The sequence below is a fragment of the Portunus trituberculatus genome, chromosome 19 (assembly GCF_017591435.1).
Source record: "Portunus trituberculatus isolate SZX2019 chromosome 19, ASM1759143v1, whole genome shotgun sequence".
Classification (NCBI taxonomy): Eukaryota; Metazoa; Arthropoda; class Malacostraca; order Decapoda; family Portunidae; genus Portunus; species Portunus trituberculatus.
The window spans coordinates 216,212-224,336 of NC_059273.1; the positions used below are offsets into that span (position 1 = coordinate 216,212).

The window sequence follows — 8,125 nt, forward strand, 5'->3', positions numbered from 1 at the left end:
ATCAGAGGTTAACTATTTAAACATGGTTGAGGACACAAAGTGGACAGTGGAGTGTGGGTGCCTGCTAGTGACACGGACAGCCGCCGCCGAGCAGTCTTTGGCTAACGTAAGTAATATATTGGTGTAACTCATCATTTCACGGTGGTGCCATGTCATAACATAACGTTGGTAACCTCCAGGACAACATATCAGTGAACTAACACCTGCACATCTTATAAAAACCAAATAATTCAAATCTTGAAAACGTAAACAAACCGATCCCTCGACCCGCCGCCTCTCTCTCAGCCATTATCTGCCTTATCTCTCACTCATTACAGGCCAGACAGGTCACAAAGTGGATCCATAGTCCTAATCTTTCATGTCAATTGTTGAGATATATCCGCAATTACCTGATTTGTGTGCTTTGGAGGCTCAGCGAGAAGAAGCGGGCCTACCCATGACGTCACGAGCCCCAGGCTGTGACGTCATCACCAGCTCCCGCCCAAAATGCCGGTCCCAGATGCTCGACTTCCACTATTATTTATATTTGTCTCAGTTCATTTATTTCGAGTCACAAGTGCCTTTTAAGGGTTTCTAATGATAGTTCGCAGTGTTTTACGTGTCTTCCATGCTTGAGTTGAGTGAAGTACGGTGATGTAGAGGGTGTTTATGACTTGAATGGGAGGGCCAAAATACGCTAAAATTTTTACCTCCGCTATCTGTGATTTTTTATTTGAGGTTGTAGCGAAGTGTTTGTGTTTTCAAAAGATGGTTTATCATGAGAAAAGTGTGCAAGGCTCCTGAGAAGTTAAAGATGTGGACTTTAAGAATGATATGTAGTCCTGTTAATATTGTAAACAACGTCATTTTTAAATATTATTTTTCTAATAGGGCGAGTTGCCAGGTTTTGATATATCGAAATGATAGTCATAATTTTTGAAAAACGTTATCGATTCAGTTGAATGAAATTGGTGGGCTTTGAAATTGTGTTTAAGCAAGTCGAAGTTCTAATACTTTATTTAGTATATTTTTGAGCTATTTTATTATTCCTTTTCTCGGCAATGTTTTTGTATTTTAGAAGTTAGTTTCGATTGATAACGAGTCAGAATTTTTATAACATTCGTGTCCAGCTGCCTTTTTGGGAATCCTCATTTTCAAAATGATTTGCGTAACGAATATATGTGACGTCATCAAGGGAGGCCCCCCCCCCGGCTGGACCCAGGCCGATACCTGGCTCCAGGCCCGAGGGTGTGGGGTGTGTGTGTGTGTGTGTGTGTGTGTGTGTGTGTGTGTGTGTGTGTGTGTGTGTGTGTGTGTGTGTGTGTGTGTGTGTGTGTGTGTGTGTGTGTGTGTGTGTGTGTGTGTGTATCTTTCGTTATGAGGAGCCCACCAGCTGGAACCACTGACACCCAGCTCCCAGCTGGAGGGTGTTGGAGGAAGGTGGCTGTGTGTGTGTGTGTGTGTGTGTTTCATGGTACTTAGCGGTACTGTGTGTGTGTGTGTGTGTGTGTGTGTGTGTGTAATTCACTATGGTCGCCCGGTAGTCACCCAGCCAGCCTTCCCATTACGGAGCAAGCTCAGAGCTCATAGAGCGATCTTCGGATAGGACTGAGACTGTGTGTGTGTGTGTGTGTGTGTGTGTGTGTGTGTGTGTGTGTGTGTGTGTGTGTGTGTGTTGCTTTCGTTATGAGGGAGCCCACCAGCTGGAACCACTGACACCCAGCTCCCAGCTGGAGGGTGTTGGAGGGGAAAGTGGCTGTGTGTGTGTGTGTGTGTCCTTTTCTTTCATGGTACTTAGCGTGTGTGTGTGTGTTGCCTTTATCTTTCGTTATGAGGAGGCCCACCAGCTGGAACCACTGACACCCAGCTCCCAGCTGGAGGGTGTTTGAGGGGGAGGTGGCTGTGTGTGTGTGTGTGTGTGTGTGTGTCCTTTTCTTTCATGTGTGTGTGTGTGTGTGTGTGTGTGTGTGTGTGTGATTCACTTTGGTCGTCCGGTAGTCACCCAGCCAGCCTTCCCCATTACGGAACAAGCTCAGAGCACATAGACAGATCTTCGGATAGGACTCAGACTGTGTGTGTGTGTGTGTGTGTGTCGTTATTTCACCGTTCTGTATACGTTTCATCTCTGGCGTTCCTCTTTATTATCCTAGTCTGTCAACACAAACTGCAAGTAATAGCGTATAGCGAAATGTGTCCTATTCTTAGCGCTTATTGAGCAAGGGGAAGCTATGATATGTAGGAAACACATAGCCCGGAGCAAAGCAAGGTGCCTCTATCGCCTCGCCCCGCCCCGCCGTGTTAACCCCTGCAGTAACATGACGTGTTTTCATATTTATTCTGGCTATTACTCAATGATTTTATACAGCTTCACAAACTTATGTGGGGATTAAAATAGTGAAAACTGGCCATTAATCTCTGACACCGTAGACCCTTCTTATTGTAAGCAAAATCATCTAATCACACACAAACTATCGTAAAATGCCACTTAAGGGATTAGACTCGACTCACTCAGACGCCCATAACTGAGTGCATGGCGGTAATTCAGTGCTGGAGATCTTAATGACAACAGTGCCCACAGAGATAGATTGAGAGTTTATGGACGACAACAGTAACAACACAGCGCCTTGTTTTCACCCGACATGTTTCCACTTTCCATCGTCGTTCGTGGAGTGGCTGGCGAGAACAAATCAAGGTTCCTCGCAATTCTTTTACCTTGATTTTTGGGTTTGATTAGGCGATTTTATTGACATTAGGAAGGGTCTATGGAGGTCAGAAGATTAATGGCTGGAGTCTTCACTATTTTAATCCCCCACATAAGTTTCTGAAGCTGTATAAAATCACCAAATAGCAGAATGCATAGGAAACGCGTCCTGGTACTGAAGGGGTTACGGCAACGCACACCCTAAATAGCTTTGATACTAGTTAACCCCAATGAATAAGTGTATGCAAGTCACTGTGTGTGCTTGAGATCTTACTGAAAACAATGCCTACACATCAAATTGTTTTCACCTATTACATATTTCCACTTGTATCGCTGCACGTGAATGGAATAGCTCTCTCTCTCTCTCTCTCTCTCTCTCTCTCTCTCTCTCTCTCTCTCTCTCTCTCTCTCTCTCTCTCTCTCCTAATAATCCTAATTCAACATTCCTCTTAGCTCTTCACAACAGACAGATGAGAAAGTCGGAGTAATGAGTGGAGAGATTTGGTAAAGCTTCCAGATAGTAAGTACGTGTGTGTGTGTGTGTGTGTGTGTGATCCCAGACGTTACCATACGGAACGAGCTCAGAGCTCATTGTTTCCGATCTTCTAGGCCTGAGACCAGGCACACACCACACACCGGGACAACAAGGTCACAACTCCTCGATTTACATCCCGTACCTACTCACTGCTAGGTGAACAGGGGCTACACGTGAGGGAGACACACCCAAATATCTCCACCCGGCCAGGGAATGAGGTCATCTGGCTTGTGAAGCCAGCGCTCTAACCACTGAGCTGTGTGTGTGTGTGTGTGTGTTGGTTACCTGGGCAACGCTCCCCAGGTGAACCAAGCTACAGTGGTCGCCTCACTACCCACTCCACTAGTTTAGCTCTCCCGTCTCGTCTCTACCTCACTCATAGTTCACTGGGGTCTCCGTGTCTCCCTGGCTGGCTGGCTGGCGTGTTGCGTTCTTGCCTTGCCTCTCCTCCCTCGCTCCAAGTGCCAAGTGAAGGTAATGTAATATCCCAAACTGTCTTAATCCCTTCTGTACCATGACGCGTTTCCATATCCATTGTGCCTAACTATTTGACGACTTTATACAGCTTCAGAAACTCATGTGGGGTATTAAAATAGTGAAAACTGTGGCCATTAAAATTCTGGACGCCTTAGACCTTTCCTAATCTCTCTCTCTCTCTCTCTCTCTCTCTCTCTCTCTCTCACACACACACACACACACACACACACACACACACACACACACACACACACACACACAGCAGTTAACTATTGGTGTGTAATAATCTCGTTCAGTTCTTGAGAAACGCTTAAAGGCACTAATTAATCCCTTTGCCGTAGTTTCTGGGCTGAGAGCTTACAAACTGTTACTCCGGGATACAAGCTTTCCAGGCTCACACAGCAATCCATGGCTGGAAAAATATTAGGTGGAATGGAGACAGACTAAAGAATAAAGAATAAATAGGCGAGTGTCTCAGCTGATAGGTACTGAGCGGAGCGACGCGAGAGATAGATAGATAGAGAGGGTGGGAGGGGTGGAGGCGGAGATATGAGGAACATGGGGAGGGACGGAGTGGGGGACAGACGGGAAGGTGGAGTGTGGATCGCAGGCAAGCTGATACGTCAGAGGCATGGTACAATAACTTTTTGATCGTTATTGTACCATGCGTCAGAGGCACCTGTAGCTAATGACAGCTAGGTACCACTTAAAAAAGGATGGCAGATGTCACTTTTGTTTGAAATACTGGTAGGAAAACTGCTTCGTGAAATGCATACATACATACATACATGCATACCGTACATACATACATAAATATATACACATATGAGTATATTTTTAACATTGTTGCCAAACGCTTCCGCTCATAGTGGTCGGAACCCGTAGTGAACCAGGTTTGCCATGTTTGTCCTTTTAAGGACAGTCTGTCCTTTTTTAGCCTGTTTGTCCTTAAGTTTTCTTGTAAAAAAGGACAGTCAAAATCTGTCCTTTTCTGTCCTTTTTCAGCAAAATTTATTTATTTATTTTTTCATTGTGAACCACGGATCCGGTCAAACCTTCAAACACGCAGTCAATAAATTTGTTTCTGCAACTTCCTATCTTTTTATTGTTTTATCATATTTGTTCTTGTGTTATATAAAAATAAATCGAGCATATTATAAACTTATGATTTTTCTGTGGGATCGCAGACTGGTAACTATAATAAGCAACCGGCAACTCCCTTAAAAAAGCGCTCCCACTCCCAGCCTCCCAGCCTAGCCTAAATGTTGCTAAATTTCATATAACCCTGCAGGTTCTCTCTCTCTCTCTCTCTCTCTCTCTTATACACTTTTAAACACATACCTTAAACACACACACACACACACACACACACACACACACACACACACACACACACACACACACACACATATATATATATATATATATATATATATATATATATATATATATATATATATATATATACACACTTTTTGTTGTGCTGTCCTTTTTGGGAGGCAAATGTCCTTTTTTTAAAGCAGGTCTGTCCTTTTTTCATGTGTAGTGTATGGCAACCCTGCCGTAATCAGCCCGGCGGCCAGCCAGTTTACCGTGACTCACGGTAAACTAGGCAGTTAGCCAGTTTCGCAGTTTCCGTTGGCAGCGTTAGCATCATATCAGCCAGCCATCTCCCTGACACACACACACAGGTTGTACTACGTCACAGCAGGCTGCGGCAAGGCGGGGGCAGCTGCCTTCACACCTTGTGATGCCTAATAAAGACGGGTAGAGACGTTACCCACAAAAAAAAAACACACACACACACACACACACACAGAGAGAGAGAGAGAGAGAGAGAGAGAGAGAGAGAGAGAGAGAGAGAGAGAGGGGGATGACGGACATGATCTCTCTCTCTCTCTCTCTCTCTCTCTCTCTCTCTCTCTCTCTCTCTCTCTCTCTCATCAATGGGGAGATTGGAAGGAAAGTGAAGGAGCGAAAGGAGGCAACTCTATTGGTCGAAGTGGAATAAAACAGGGTCAAGTAATATGACATGACTTTTAGGAAAAGGAGAGAGAGAGAGAGAGAGAGAGAGAGAGAGAGAGAGAGAGAGAGAGAGAGAAGAGAGAGAAAGGAATGAGGAAGTGGATGGAGGGGGGTAAGGAGTTATAGGAAGAAGAGAGGAGGAGTAAGGAGGTAGAGGCAGGGAGGGTGGAGACCCGTGACGCTGAGCCCCGCTGTGATAAGCTTCTGGCATTCTATATCCATTATACTATTATTTTTCTCTATTTTAGTTATATCAAGAAAGAAATTATCTGCTAATGTCAACTATAAGTGCATGCACATAATTCACATTCTCATATTATAATAACATTGACAGTCAAGTGAAACATGGTCTCATGATATATGGCCTACCTTGTACAAAAGTTAAAAACCTCAGTCTAACTACACCAAGAGATTAGTTTTCTTACACGATTCTCTCCCTTACGGTTAGGTTAGTGAAAAGTAATAATTTCGTACTCGGTTTCACAGTGTAATCAATACCGAAATACTCGGTTTGCAGAAAGTACTCGGTTCGCCCATCATTACTGAGTACACAGAGTCACTAAGTTCCCGCAGCACAGTTCACAGGCACACACACTTGACACACAACCGCACTTCCCAGTCGCCGGCGATCTTCCTTTCCCCGGCTGCCCGCGCCCACCGCCGCCCAGCCTCCAAGGTGCTGACACAGGGCGTCGGTAATGTGACGGGGAATTTTCCATGAGGTGTATTGTGTCGTGCATTACCTTTAATTCTCACTGGTAGTGGTACCTATACTAAAAGCATCCTACTCATAGAGACTACATAAATTTGGATTAGTTATCTGAGACAATCATGAATGCAACGAACCCCTAGTTAGTTATATGAAAATAGAGAAACACTGCAACCCCTGTTGAAAGGAAAAGACGGTCAGCAGTTCTACATGTTGCACCACATTACAAGAGATTGCATCAGATTCCTATATACTTATGTACAATGGGTCCTACCTATCCTATGGCGGTTACAAGAGTAAAAGCATAGTATATACACATAAATCACAACTCTCTGATTAAATAGGTCTCAGTCAGGTAAATAATCAGTTACGATGGCCGATTTTGCTTGTTATGTACCCCTCAGGCCTCCGAGGATGATGGGCTGCGCATAGCTTCACAATAAATGTTATGTAAGGGTGTTTAAATAATCCCCCTCCCCGTTTATAGAAGCCTGTAAGTATAGAATTTGGGTGTGGAGGGTGGATATTTTTTTTTTCTTTGTAGCCAGCATTATTAATTTTATGTGTCCTTGTGTTTGGAAATTTATTACCAATGAATAAAATTCTGGCTAGGTATTGTCGTTAACTTATAATTGATGTATGGAGGAGGTATTAAACACCTATTGAAATGATAATTCACTCCCAGTGAAATTCAATAACACTAGTTCAGGGGGTGCTGAGAACTTTCCATTAAAGCTAGTTGTGATCTCACTGAACGTTTCCCTTTGTGTCTCAACTCAGGGGGCAGTCACAGCCTGTTCTATAAAGACAACTCTTCTTATAAAACCACATACACTTACCACACACACACACAGGCCCTGTAAAATTACAACTAGGTGAATACACACACACACACACACACACACACACACACACACACACACTCTTCACTTAAAATTACTTGCGACTTTGTTTACATTATGACGTCAAGAAGAATTAAGGTTTGAAAATGTGGTGTCGACGTAGAGATTGAGTTGGCGAGGGAAAACGAGCATATCTGGGACCCTAAAAATGAATTCAACGGGAAAAAAAAAAAAAAAATTAAATAAAAGCTTACGCAAATAGACGTTCGATGAGATAGCTGCCACTCTCCGATGACTGTTTCCCTCTATGCAGGGTGAGGACTGAATACTTGAGATGATTTAATTTGATTGCAATCGTCATTGTCACCAGAGGAAGACATCTTGTTATAGCTGTTTGTTTACATACTCGTACACTTCCCGCCAACCAGGCTGATACTTCCCAGTCGCAATGTGTGAACGTGTTCCGACTATAAGTACAATGTCGATACTTCTAACGACTTGCCATTTCATTGGTATATTGACACGTTTGAACCTGCCCAGCTTTACCTTACTTGAGGTCTTGGGCTGGGCAGTGAAGGGATTTGGTTGGAGTATGGTTTTAGAGTCTATAATATTATAAACTCATCTGCATATTTTATTAAGTTCTTATTCAATACTTACGGTTGGGTAGGTAAATAAGTAAATTCCTTTTAACATTTTACCTGATTTCTGGTGCATGGTACGTACTTCTACGATATAGGTTACCTACTTACCGGTCTACATTGGTCAACTTTAATTTTGACTGAGTTAGCGTCCGTCTGTATTAATTTCAACAAGCCAAATATGATGTAATTTGGATTCTGATTTTCTATAAATTG

The 8,125-nt window shown here is 43.4% G+C and overlaps 1 protein-coding gene across 1 annotated transcript in view; it reads right to left on the reverse strand.

Moving 5' to 3' along the window:
• The window catches only part of LOC123506070, a 101,626-nt gene extending 95,149 nt beyond the window's left edge, over positions 1 to 6,477 (reverse strand). The window contains exon 1 of the mRNA XM_045257922.1: positions 6,192 to 6,477. The gene's annotated coding sequence lies outside the window, so the exon portion shown is untranslated. The remainder of the gene's footprint in view (positions 1 to 6,191) is intronic.
• Positions 6,478 to 8,125: the final 1,648 nt, after the last annotated feature.